Source organism: Odocoileus virginianus, chromosome 6, assembly GCF_023699985.2.
Source record: "Odocoileus virginianus isolate 20LAN1187 ecotype Illinois chromosome 6, Ovbor_1.2, whole genome shotgun sequence".
NCBI lineage: Eukaryota > Metazoa > Chordata > Mammalia > Artiodactyla > Cervidae > Odocoileus > Odocoileus virginianus.
In genome coordinates, this window is record NC_069679.1 from 42,874,882 (window position 1) to 42,889,661 (window position 14,780).

Below are 14,780 nucleotides of genomic sequence, written 5' to 3' on the forward strand. Positions count from 1 at the left end.
ATGCCCTAACAACTGATGCTAAGGAAGCTGAAGTTGATCAGTTCTATGAAGACCTACAAGACCTCCTAGAATGAACACCAAAAAAAGATGTTCTATTCATCATTGTGGATTGGAATGCAAAAGTAGGAAGTTAAGAAATACCTGGGAAAAAAAATTAAAAAAAAAAAAAAAAAGAAATACCTGGATTTACAGGCAAGTTTGGCCTTGGAGTACAAAATGAAGTAGGGCTAAGGCTAACTGAATTCTGCCAAGAGAATGCACTGGTCATAGCAAACACCCTTTTCCAACAACACAAGAAACGATTTTACACACAGACATCACCAAATGGTCAATACCAAAATCAGATTGATTACATTCTTTGTAGCTGAAGATGGAGAAACTCTATACAGTCAGCAAAAACAAGATCTGGAGCTGACTGTGGCTCAGATCATCAGCTCCTTATAGCAAAATTCAGGCTTACGCTAAAGAAAGCAAGGAAAACCACTCAGTCAGTCACAACCTAAATCAAATCCCCTATTTACACAGTGGAGGTGGCAAATAGATTCAAGGGATTAGATCTGGCAAACAGAGTCCCTAAAGAACTATGAACAGAGGTTTGTAATATTGTACAGGAAGCAGTGAACAAAACCATCCCAGATGAAAAAGGAATGCAAGAGGGCAAAGTGAGTATCTGAGGAGGCTTTACACATAGCTGAGGAAAGAAGATAAGCAAAAAGCAAGGGAGAAAAGGAAAGGTATACTCAACTTAATGCAGAGTTCCAGAGAATAGCAAGGACAGACAACCCTGAATACTCACTGGAAGGACTGATGCTGAAGCTGAAGTTCCAATACTTTGGTGACCTGATGCAAATAGCCAACTCATTGGAAAAGACCCTGCTGCTGGGAAAGATTGAAAGCAGAAGGAGAAGAGAACGACAGAGGAAGAGATGGTTGGATGGCATCACTGGTTCAGTGGACATGAACTTGGGCAAACTCCAGGAGATGTGAGGGACAGAGAGACCTGATGTGCTACAGTTTGTGGGGTCACAAAGAGTCAGACACAACGTGGTGACTGAACAACAACAATAAGCAACTGCAGAATACAATTTCTTTTCATGTGCTCATGAAATAGTTACCAAAATGTACTATATGGTATAGCATAAATGTACTATATGGTATGCATAAAACAAGTCTGAAAAAACTTCAAAAAGTTAAAATCACCTAAGGCATGTTCTCAGGCTATGGTGGAATAAAACTAGAAACCAATTAATAGATAACTAGAAAATCTGATAATGTTTAGAAATTAACCAACACTCTTCTAAATAACCCAGTAGTCAGGAAAGCACAATGAAAATCAAACACACCAAAATGTATAGGATATGGCTAAAATGGCATGTGTTGGTTATTATTTATTGCCTTTCCCTTCCAAGTTCCATCTATTAGACTGTTTTGTGAAAATAGGTTTGGGCCCTTTATATATTTCCCCTTGCCAACTGGAACTTTGCCATCAGAGGGCACTGTAAATACACTGCAGCAGGAAAGTTTCTGCTTCCTGGTTCTGGTATGCTGGCGGAGCAAGCTTTTCCAGGATTCTTTGCTCTCCCCTACTCTGGACCTGAACAGTCCACAGTGGCAGCAGCACCTAGCAGCCAACAGCTTCCCCTGGCATGTCTCTCAGGCAGCTTTGTAGCCAAGGCCCTCCCGTGAGATATCTCTGTGAAGTCATTCTGGCACCCCACTGGGTGGATTTCCAGGGTGTATTTTAGCAGGATGGCACCAGAATAACTTTTCCGCCATCTAGTGAGCCACACTGTGCCTTCTACAGAAAGGTCTGGGTCTCAGGTCTTGGTGGGCCTCTTCCTTGGTGTGCTGTCTCAGTTCTGGGTGAGGGAGAAGGCGGGGAGATAGGTGGTAGGAGCTATTCCTTGTATCTTCTATTTCTGTTTTCTTCAGAATCCTCTTTACTTCTTGCAAACCAATCCCTCATTACTGCAATCCCTTGGTATGGTTAATAAATTCTTTATTGTCTGAGCCACCAGGAAAGTCCAGTAATACCTTATATTATTAATAAAACCTTTCTGTGTTATTACTCTCTCCTGATTGGACCTATTGATTCACAGTGTTTAGAATGAAGATGACTTTAAGTGCATATATTCGGGATTGGGGGGGAGTTAAAAATCAATTTCTAAGTTACCATCTCAAGAAGTTAGAAAAGGAACAAAAATATGGAAGGAAATTAATAAAAGTGAAAACATATATTGAAAAAAAACAGTAAGCTCAGGACTTCCCTGGTGGTCCAGTGGTTGAGAGTCTGCCTTCCAGTGCAGGGAATATGGGTTTGATCCCTAATCAGGAAACAGATCCCACGTGCCACAGGGCAGCTGAGCTCATGCACCCCAACTAGAGAGGAGCCCACGAGCCAGAACAAAAGATCCCAAGTGCCACAACTCAGACCTGACAGAGTCAAAAATAAAAATAAACATTTTTTAACAGAAAAAAAAAAAGTAAGCTCACATAAATAGACAAAAATAAAAAATCAACAGAGTCAAGATTTGTTCTTTCAGAGTATCAATAAACTTGATAAATTCTTGGCAAGACCAATCAAGAAAAAGAAAGTATAAACTGCTAACCTTAGAGAAAAAGGAAGACATCACTGCAGACCCTATAGATATAAAAAGATAATGCAGGGTCATGATGCACAGTTTAATATAAATAAATTTAACAAACTAAATAAAACTGATGCCTTTCTTTAAAATCACAAGTTATCTAAATTGACAGAAGAAAATTTTTTAAAAATTTAAATAGTTCTTAAGTATAATAAATCCAGAAACGTCCAGATCAAGATGGCAGAGTAAGAATAGATTTTCTACAACTAAGGATAGAAAGAAAAGGCCACATCCAGACAGGTAGAAGGGACAGAGACTTGGTCTAGTCAGAACCCATACCCACCATGCTATGACCCACAAGTGGGAGAGATTTCCCAGCCACAAAGGTTTCCCCTGAGAAAGGGGGGGTCTGAGCTCCCCACACTAGTCTCCATGGCCCAGAAAATCTGCACCAGGAAGATGAGCCCTCATAACATTCAGACTGAAAGCCAGCATGGATCATGTCTGGGAGACTCGGTGGGCTGTGAGGAAACCAAGACTCGGCTCCTGAAGGGCCCATGCACAGAACCACTCACTCTAATACCCAGGACAGAGGCAGCATCTTGAAAAGCACCTGGATCTCACAAGAAGGAGGTTCACTGACGAGTTTTAGGGCGTCTCACACACTGCTAAAGTAATGCTCAAAGTTCTCCAAGTCAGGCTTCAGCAATACATGAACCGTGAACTTCCAGATGTTCAAGCCGATTTTAGAAAAGGCAGAGGAACCAGAGATCAAATTGCCAACATCTGCTGGATCATTGAAAAAGCAAGAGAGTTCCAGAAAAACATCAATTTCTGCTTTATTGACTATGCCAAAGCCTTTGACTGTGTGGATCACAATAAACTGTGGAAAATTCTGAAAGAGATGGGAATACCAGACCACCTGACCTGCCTCTTGAGAAATCTGTATGCAGGTCAAGAAGCAACAGTTAGAACTGGATATGGAGCAACAGACTGGTTCCAAATAGGAAAAGGAGTACGTCAAGGCTGTATATTGTCACCCTGCTTATTTAACTTATACACAGAGTATATATTTCATGAGAAATCCTGGGCTGGAGGAAGCACAAGCTGGAATCAAGATCGCTGGGGGAAATATCAATAACCTCAGATATGCAGATGACACCACCCTTATGGCAGAAAGTGAAGAAGAACTAAAGAGCCTCTTGATGAAAGTGAGAGAGGAGAGTGAAAATGTTGGCTTAAAGCTCAATATTCATGATCAAAGATCAAAGCTCAGCATCAAAGATCATGACATCCAGTCCCATCACTTCATAGAAAATAGATGGAAAAACAGTGGAAACAGTGGCAGACTTTATTTTTGGGGGCTCCAAAATCACTGCAGATGGTGATTGCAGCCATGAAATTAAAAGATGCTTACTCCTTGGAAGAAAAGTTATGACCAACCTAGACAGCATATTAAAAAGAACAGACATTACTTTGCCAACAAAGATCCATCTAGTCGAGGCTACAGTTTTTCCAGTAGTCATGTATGGATGTGAGAGTTGGACTATAAAGAAAGCTGAACGCAGAAGAATTGATGCTTTGAACTGTGAACTGTGGTATTGGAGAAGACTCTTGAGAGTCCCTTGGACTGCAAGGAGATCCAACCAGTCCATCCTAAAGGAGATCAGTCCTGGGTGTTCATTGGAAGGACTGATGTTGAAGCTGAAACTCCAATACGTTGGCCACCTGATGTGAAGAGCTGAATCATTGGGAAAAGACCCTGATGCTGGGCAAGATTGAGGGCAGGAGGAGAAGGGGACAACAGAGGATGAGATGGTTGGATGGCATCACCGACTCAGTGGACATGGGTTTGGGTGTACTCCGGGAGTTGGTGATGGACAGGGAGGCCTGGCGTGCTGTGGTTCATGGGGTCACAAAGAATCAGACATGACTGAGTGACTGAATGGAACTGAACAGACTTAATGCGATCCCTATCAAAATACCAATGGCATTTTTCACGGAACTGGAACAAATAATTCTAAAATTTGTATGAAACCACAAAGGAGTTTGAATTGCAAAAGCAATTTTAAGAAAGAACATGTTCATGGATATGGGGACTCCATTGGGTAAAGATGTTGACTACTTCAAAATTAGTTCACTGACTCAATACAGTCAATGTCAAGTTCCCATCAAAATTTTCTGTGGAAATTTGTTAAGGAATTCTAAAATTTATATGGGCTTCCCAAGTGACTCAGTTGGTAAAGATTCTGCCTGCAATGTGGGAGATCTGGGTTCAATCCCTGGGTTGGAAAGATCCCCTGGAGAAGGGAAAAGCTATCATTCCAAAATTTTATATGGAAATGCAAACAACTTATAAAAGCCAAAAATCAGAAAGAAAAATTGTTGGAAGATTTACAAAATCAGATGTCAAGACTTAGCATAAACCAATGATATTTAAGAGCATGTGATACTGGTCCAGTGATTGATAAACAGACAGTAAAACAGAAGAGAGAGTCTGGAAATGGCTATGCCTACACAGTAACCTGATATACAACAAAGGTGCTACTTCAATTTTGTGGTAATGAGATTTTATTTTCAAAAACTGATGCTGAAGCAATTGGATAATTCATATGCAACAGACTTTAACCTTATTCTACACCATTTACAAAACTTAATTCTGACTGGATTATAGCCTAATATGAAAGTAAATAAATAACTTTCTAGAAGAAGGGTTAGTAAATTTTTCCTGTAAAGGACAAGATAATCAATATTTTCATCTTTGTGGGCCACACGGTCTCTGTTGGAACTACTCAACTCTGCTGTTATAGCATAAAGTAGCCATAGAGAATACATAAATAAATTGGAATGGCTGTGTTCCAGTTAAAATTTATTTACAAAAACAGGTGGCAGGCCACATGAGCCATAATCTGCTGATCCTTGTTCCTGAAGATAACATAGAAGAATAATACCATGACCTTGAGATAGGCAGTTATTTCTTAAATAAGACCCCCAAAACCATGAACAATAAAAGACTTATAAATCTGAAATTCTATTTATCAAAGTACACCATCAAGACAGTGATCAACAAGACATGGACTAAGAGAAGATATTTGTGATACATATGCATATATGTATATGCATGTATATATAAACATATCATAGATGTAGCATATATATCCAAAAAATATATCTGAAATATATAAATAATGTCAACAAATTAAAAAGAAAAAGATATAACAACTCAATGGAGAAAAACAGCTCAAACAAAATGAGAAAAAACTTGAGCAGGCATTTTACAAAAGAAACTATCAGTATGGATGTAAGTACATGAAGATATATTCCATATGATTAGTTATCAGGGAAATGCAAATTCAAAAACACCATGTAATATCAGTACACACTTATTGAAATGGCTAAAATGAAAATAACTGACAATATGAAGTGGTAGCCAGAATATGGAGCAACTAGAACTGGAACTTCCATATACACTAACAAAAATGTAAATTGTTACAACCACCTTGAATCACTCTACTAAAACCTCCTCTATGACCCAGGTGTTTCAGTGCTAGGTGTTTGAGAGAAATGCACGAATACTGCAGATGTGTACAAGGGTGGCCATAGCAGTTTTCTTCCTAATAGCTGGAAATAACTCGAATGTCTATCAAGGGAGGATGGATACCTAAATTGTGGTATATTCAAACAGTGGGATACCACAAGCAATAAAAAAGAACTGATAACATGGATTAGTATAGTAGACACAATACGTAACAAAAAAAAGCCAGATACAAAATTGGAGTAAACTGTATGATTCTTCTTCTGTGAACTTCTGGAACAGATAAAATAATCTGTGGTGGTGGGTACAATAGAGGAGCACAATGGAGTGTCCTGGGGAGAAGAAATATTCTACATCTTGATCTGGGCAGTGGCTATATAAGTAATACACGTGTTAACATTCATCGGGCTATATATACTTTTGATTTTGCACTTTAGTCTCTGAATGTTAAAACTCAAAAAAAAACTTTAATAAAACAGAAAAATTTACATGAATATATTTTCACTGAAAGATTCAAACAACACTGAAATAGAGAGACTAAGCCATTAGCCTTACCTGTTTCCTGTCCCTCATTCTTGCTGTCCTCCCTAAAAAGAAAAACCCATTAAGTGATCCTACTTTCAAATTACTTTTATGCATTTACATGCACATATATGTGTAATATTTAAAAATTCATGCTTTATAATAATTTTATTTTTAGCCTAAAAATTCATCTCTCAGCCCTTTCTGTTGAATAGAGATCAGTTTCACTTTAACAGCTGGGTAGTATTCTATTGTATCAATGTAATATAATTGAGTAATTTCCCTACTAGCAGATACACAAATTATTTCTAATTTTTCATTATTTGAAACAATGCTGCAGCAAACTTTCGTAAAATTTCCTGGTGCACACAAACAAATATTTTTTGTGCACTTTGAACAATTAATTTTGTTTGGCTAAAACAGCAGAAAGAAAACTGTTGAGAAAAGAAAATTGTAGAGTAAAAATTTTTGTAAATTCTGCTCAATTGCTTTCTAAGAAAGCCTTACAAATTACATTCTGACCAACTATATATGAAAATACCTATTTCCACACATCTTTGTAAACACTAGATATTATCAATCTCTTAAAAAGTTGCCAGTTCTAAGGGGAAAAAATGCAGTTCATTGTTAAATTATTTTTATTCATTATTTAAATTTCTTCTGATTGGTTATTTAGATCCTTGGCACATGTCTTTATTAGGTTGTTTATATTTTTTCTTATCAATTTTGGAGTGTTCCTTATTAAATGTAATAATACATATTTTGAAAATATTTCCTCGTTTGCCACTTCTTTCTTTTTCTCATTACATAGCAATAGGCAGGACTATCAAAACAATACTGAAAAAACTTTAGTGGGAAATCTTGTAGTATTTTATTAGGTATGATGCTTGTAGCTCAGATGGAAAAAGAACCTGCCTGCAATGCAGGAGACCCAGGTTTGATTCCTGCACTGGGAAGATCCCCTGGAGAAGGGAATGTTAACCCCCTCCAGTATTTTTGCCTGGAGGATTCCATGGACAGAGAAGCCTGGCAGGCTATAGTCCATGAGGCTCCAAAGAGACATGACTGAGCGACTAACACATACACATATATTGTGTATGCAGATATCTTTCATTAAAACAAAGAAGTTTCTTTCTACTTCGGGTTTGCAAAAGTCGTTTTCTTTCTAATCAAAAATAGATGACAAATTGTATCAAATGCTTTTTGCATCTCTTATGATACTTATATCACTTTATTTTGAATGTAATGATTTGCATTAATATATTCTGAATTTCGAAGCAGTCTTCAATACTTTAGATAAATCCTTCTTAGTTATGACATTTAGAAAATACATTTCTGGAGTCATTCTACTAATACTTAAGATACCTAAATATTTGTTCATTAAGTGAACGTATTCTTTTTTGGTCAGTTTTAAATTTCAGGCCATGTCAGCTCCAGTGTAAACGGGTTAGAAAACTTTTTACTTTTTTCAAGGCTCTGGATTGCTAAAATCAGTATAGCATGTTCCTTACTTATAGAACCTTCTTTGTTTGGTGTCCTTTTATGAGAGAGCTTTGCATACCTTTTCAGTGCTCTCAATGTTTGTATCGTTGCTTGTTGTTTTAAGGTGAACATTTCTTCATGGGTCAATTTTGGTGATTTCTGTTTTCCAGAAACTTTTTTAGCCTAGATTTTTCTGATTTATTATCTTAAATTTAGAATTTATCTCAGACTTTTTAAGAATCTATTTGATACTTTTAATGTCCCTTCTCATTTCAAATGTTGATAATTCTTTTTTTTTAAAACCTTGATTAGACATACTAGGCTTTTTATATTTTTGGTTCTTTTCAGTTTTATTAAAATTTACTCATTTTATTCATTTCTGTTTTTTTCTTTAGTAGTAAATGTTTACATTTTTCTCCCTTTAGCTTCTTGAGCTATATGTATGATTTGCTTCTGTTCACTCTTTTCTTATTTTCCAATGTATGCATCCAAGGCTATATATTTTCTCTGAGTATGTATAGGTTTTGAATTGTATTGATCTCATCGTTCTTCTTGTTGTAGTGGTTAAATACACTGGCTCCAGACTGTATTATCTAGGTTCAAACCTCAACTCTATCATCTATGTGCCCTTGGGCAGGTTATTTAACAGAGTTCCGTGTTTCAGTTCCTCATCTGTGAAAAGAGATGATAATGGAATCAACTTCTCAGGATTATTGCGATAATAAAATGAGACAATCCAAGTAGATCACTCAGCACAAAACTGGGTCTATATTAATGTTGAATAAATTTTGGTATCATTATTTTTAACTAATCAATAACTTCATTTTACATTTCTTTTCACTATAGTTATTCTAAGTTAAAGATGTGGGTTTTTATTTCCAAGTCATAAAAATTGTATTCTTTTGTTTACTAATTTCAAATTTTATTGCAGTGTGATCAAAGAATGTGAACTGAATGATTTCTTATCTAGGAATTTATTAACATTTTCCTTGTGTTTTAGAAGGTAGCTAATGTTGCATGTGTGTTTGAAGAGATTATGCATGCACTATTACAGCGTACAAAGTCCTTTACACCTATTCAGTCAAGTTTCTTTATTGTGTTATTCAAATCCTCACTACTCTTGCTTACTTTTTTCCTACCTCATCTGTTAGTTTTTGAGTTGAAGTCTTTCAAAACAGTTGTGTATTTTTCATTCCTATCTGTATTTCTATCAGCTTTTACTTCATATATTACGTTATAAACATGACTTTTGGTGTTATATTGTTAGGTTTGTAAAGGTTCATTATTAATTGGCCTTCTTATGGAATTGTATCTTTTGTCAACATAAATGATCTTTATCTTGTCAAATCCTCTTTACATTAAATTCTTTTTTTTTTTTTGTCTGACATTAAAATGTTCAGTTCAGTTCAGTTCAGTCGCTCAGTCGTGTCCGACTCCTTACCACACTTGTTATCGATTTTTAGTTACTCGGCTTATTTATCTTTTTATGCTCTTTTATTTTCAAACTTCTTTTTAGATGTATTTCTTCTAAATATCTTATGACTAGACATGTTACTATTTTACAAAATTTGAAATTTTCTGTCTTTGCTTAGGAAATTATATCCATCTGTCATATATTTTGATTACTGGTGATTTTTCCTGCCATCTGGTTGTGTATGTTTTACACACTTTCAGAACTTCCCTCTTATCTCTTCATCATACCTTGTCTCTGCCATCTTTATGTTGTCTTCATCCAAAACATTAGTGGCCTGCAGGCCAAATTTGTCCTGCTTCCTGTTTTGTAAATAAAGTTTTATGGAACAAAACAGGCTCATTCAATCACATATTATCTATGACTGTTTTCACACTACAGAGCAAAGCTGAGCAGTTGAGTCAGAGCCTGTATGGACCACAAAGCTGAAAATATTTACTCTCTGGCCTTTCACAGAAAAAGTCTGCCAGCATCTAGTCTAGGTTTTAATTTTATGTTATTAATTTTAAATATATAGCATAATTAGGCAAGTTAACTAGTTTCTTTCCTCTTCACTGTTTCTTTAATATCTTCATCTTTCTTGGATTCATTCAGCTCAGTTAAGTCACTCAGTCGTGTCCGACTCTTTGCAACCCCATGAACCACAGCATGCCAGGCCTCCCTGTCTATCACCAACTCCCAGAGTCCACACAAACCCATGTCCATCGAGTTGATGATGCCATCCAACCATCTCATCCTCTGTTGTCCCCTTCTCCTCCTGCCCTCAATCTTTCCCAGCATCAGGGTCTTTTCAAGTGAGTCAACTCTTCGCATCAGGTGGCCAAAGTATTGGAGTTTCAGCTTCAACATCAGTCCTTCCAATGAACACCCAGGACTGATCTCCTTTAGGATGGACTGGTTGGATCTCCTTGCAGTCCAAGGGACTCTCAAGAGTCTTCTCCAATACCACAGTTCAAAAGCATCAATTCTTCGGTGCTCAGCTTTCTTTATAGTTCAACTCTCACATCCATACACGACCACTGGAAAAACCATAGCCTTGACTAGACAGATCTTTGTTGATAAAGTAATGTCTCTGCTTTTTAATATGCTGTCTAGGTTGGTCATAACTTTCCTTCCAAGGAGTAAGCATCTTTTAATTTCATGGCTGCAATCACCATCTGCAGTGATTTTGGAGCCCCAAAAAATAGTCTGCCACTGTTTCCACTGTTTCTCCATTTATTTGCCATGAAGTGATGGGACTGGATGCCATGATCTTAGTTTTCTGAATGTTGAGCTTTAAGCCAACTTTTTCATTCTCCTCTTTCACTTTCATCAAGAGGCTCTTTAGTTCTTCTTCACTTTCTGCCATAAGGGTGGTGTCATCTGCATATTTGAGGTTATTGATATTTCTCCCGGCAATCTTGATTTCAGCTTGTGCTTCATCCAGCCCAGCATTTCTCATGATGTACTCTGCATATAAATTAAATAATCAGGGTGACAATATACAGCCTTGACGTACTCCTTTTCCTATTTGGAACCAGTCTGTTGTTCCATGCCCAGTTCTAACTGTTGCTTCCTGACCTGCATACAGGTTTCTCAAGAGGCAGGTCAGGTGGTCTGGTATTCCCATCTCTTTCAGAATTTTCCACAGTTTATTGTGATCCACACAGTTAAAGGCTTTGGCATAGTCAACAAAGCAGAAATAGATGTTTTTCTGGAACTCTCTTGCTTTTTCAATGATCCAGCGGATGTTGGCAATTTGAACTCTTATTCCTCTACCTTTTCTTTCTTTTTTTTTTTATTGTAGTGGTTTTTGACATACATTGACATGACCTTGTTCCTCTACCTTTTCTAAAACCAGCTCAAACATCTGAAAGTTCACGGTTCACATATTGCTGAAGCCTGGCTTGGAGAACTTTAAGCATCACTTTACTAGCGTGTGAGATGAGTGCAGTTGTGCAGTTGGATTCACTACTTGTTTTATTAAACTTCATCCAATAGCCAGTTATTCTTTCAAGAAATTTCTTTTGGTGATACACATCTGCTGAGTTTTCTTATTTTGAAAATCTTATTCTTAATCTCTAAGATCACTATTTGTTTCCTTTCCACTAATGCAATAACATCCTAATCTCTTTGAAGATAATTGTTATAATACTTACAAGTATGTATTTTACTTACAATTATATTTTTCTGAAAGTTATAAGATGAAATTTATAAAACAAATGTCTATGTATCTTTTCATTTATCTTTCCACAGGTATTTTTTTCAGTATTTAGTGAGTTTGATACATGTACAAACTTGTATTATTATATCTTGCATTGATTATTCTTGTACTTCATAAATGAAAATTCTTGTTAGAGCTCTACTTTCACTTAATGTGAGTTGACTCTGGTGATTATAGGAGAAGAGAAGGACATTCTGCTGGATAGAGTGATTTCAGAGTGAGGGGTCTTCCCACCCCTTCTGCAGTTCATTGCTATTGTTCTGTCTTTAGCTCCCAGGACTCATGGACTCACTGCTTTAATCTGTGGACAGTTCTAAGCAGGAAAAGGGAAGGAGATCAGCAGTCCAGCTGCCACAAATGTAGTGTCTCCATTCACTGCTCTAATCATTACCCCAGCACCCTCCACTCAATGAATCTGCTCTCTTTGAAATAGGAGCATCCCTGAAATTGCTTCTATTCCTGTAGTAGTTTTAAGCTTAGAAGTGTTTGAGGCTCAGGTGCTCTAGTTTATTTCTCCAAGGCCTGATGTTATTGTTGGTTAGTTGCTAAGTCGTACCCAACTCTTTTGTGATCCCATGGACTGTACTCCACTAGGCCCCTCTGTTTGTGGAATTTCCCAGGCAAGAATATTAGAGAGGGTTGCCATTTCCTCCTCCAGGGGATCTTCCTGACCCAGGGATCGAACCCAGTCTCCTACATTGTAGGCAGATTCTTTACCCGCTGAGCCATCGGGAAGCCCGCCAAGGCCTGATACCATCTCCTAAGATTTTCTCATACATTGATAACACTTTTTTTTGTCCCAGAATCTGTTACCAGTTATTCCACACCCGTCTTCCCCTCTCCCCTCTCTCTCAGTCATTTCTGTCATTTCATAAGATTTTGTAGAGGTAAATTTCCTTCAGTCTGATGTCTTGATTTAATGTTCAGGTACAGGATTTTAAAACTAACTCTTCTAAAACACCATTAAATATAATTGCTTTGTGGGTGGTGACATGATATTACCATTTTTAAAATTTCAAAACCTTTAAAAATATACTCAGAAAGAGTATTTGTGACACAGAAAGAGCAAGGAGGCCCTACTCCAACAGCATCTGAGGGGATTCGAAATGAGAAAAGGATGTTCACCAACTGTAATGAAAAGGGGTACTTAGTCTCCAGTCTCATGCCTTTAAAAATAAATTGGGTGGTCCATTCAACTAAAAAGTGTTCCTTCACGGGGGTAGGAGACAATGGTTCCTGCAAAGCTGTAATCACTTAGCCACGTCTTCTACCTGATAACAAATGACACATTAGGCAGCGATCTGACATCTGTGACATTTGACTAACAAGCTCATCCTGCTGTGGAATTCTACCCTTATCCTGCCACATCTTGATCCCTGCCTGCCAAGCAGTCGATTTCAGAGTACATCATGAACTAACTCTAACAGTTTTTAGTCCTGATTTAAGGGTCTATTCCAGAAACACTGGAAAGCATAAACCCTGATACACCCTCCCCCAGTCAGTCACACACTTTATCTGGGCTCTTAAGTCCTTCAGTAAACTAGCTGGTCTCATTGGGTTTTCTTTCAGGACCTCAGAAGGAGCAGATGTGTTTGAAAATCCTATTAATACTCTTGTTATTTCTCAATTGATTACTAATACCTTCCTCTCTTTCTCCATTTCCAGCCCTGGGTTCATTTGCAGGGGTTGCTGTCAGACACCACTGCACAATCTCAGAGCTCTCTGAGACAGCACTAGGTGAATCTATAAATTTTCTCTGCTTGGAGTAGGCAAAAACTTTTTTCCTTGCCATCAATGGTATCTATCTCACTATCAGTTGTGCGCCAATTTCAACCTGGCAGGGACTGAGTGTCCTTCCAAGTTCTGATCAAGGAATCTCCTGCGGCAACTGCCACAGGTACACTGTGGCTTTGGATGAGTAAGATCTGTGCTTTATTAGATTTTTCAAGTGGTGGCACAAGGTCCCTAGGCTGCTGCTGCTAAGTCACTTCAGTCGTGTCCGACTCTGTGTGACCCCATAGATGTCAGCCCACCAGGTTCCCCCACCCCTGGGATTCTCCAGGCAAGAACACAGGAGTGGGATGCCATTGCCTTCTCCCCCCTAGGCTGCTACCCCTTTTGATTTTCAGGACTCCTGCTATCGTTAAGGCCCTTGTCCTCTACCAGCATCTTATGGCTTCCCTTCCCTTCTCCACCTCCTCAGAAATAAAATACACAGAAATTCACATTTATGTGGCTCTTGCTAAGTATAAAACATTGTGCTACATATTTTCACAATTATTTTTCAGAAAACCTTCAGCATAACTATGAGGAGTCCTTATATAGTCTTTATAGTTATAGCCCTTAATAAAGGAGTCCTTATTTCCCCATTTCTACCATCTGAAGCTGAGGCTCAGAGGGTTGTGAGGGACTTATCTGGGGGTACAAAAGTAGCAAGGGGTAGGGCTGGGATCTGAGTCCTGGCTTCTCAGCCTGGAAGCTCAAGGGATCACCCTGAGAATCAGCCTCGAGCCTGGCCCACCCAAGCACATGGATCTGAATTCAGATAAGAAACTAGAGGATAAAGGGAGAATGTAGCTGACTCTCCCTTAAAAGGAACAGGGCTGGCCAAGGTACCTTTAAAACTGGAGAATCATAGCACCAGATGTCTAGCTGAACAGACAAAATTTGGCTGCTTGGGAAATTTTTGTGTAGAGTCATGGAGACATGAATTTTAAGTATGAATTAACTAAATTCTTAGTACCTGCACTCTTATTACGGATAAGCTTTTGAGTTTTCTTAGCCCATTCTGCTTTTTCTGACATTCTGCCTTTTTTTCCCCCCCTTTGGCCTAAACAAAAGGAGCTCTCCCTAATTCAAAATTCAAAAAATGTTTATTATTTGGCTATTTTATGATAGGGTCTATTCTATATGTAGGAGATACAGAGAATAAAAACACACATCTTGACTATATATGCTGGGAGCCAGAGATGGGAAGGGTAG

At 37.9% G+C, this 14,780-nt stretch overlaps 1 long non-coding RNA gene across 1 annotated transcript in view; it reads right to left on the reverse strand.

Moving 5' to 3' along the window:
* Positions 1-14,780, reverse strand: part of LOC139035633 (uncharacterized) — a 30,514-nt gene that overhangs the window by 7,196 nt on the left and 8,538 nt on the right. Inside the window, exon 2 of the long non-coding RNA XR_011488276.1 lies at positions 6,676-6,707. This is a non-coding gene — a long non-coding RNA (uncharacterized lncRNA). The remainder of the gene's footprint in view (positions 1-6,675; positions 6,708-14,780) is intronic.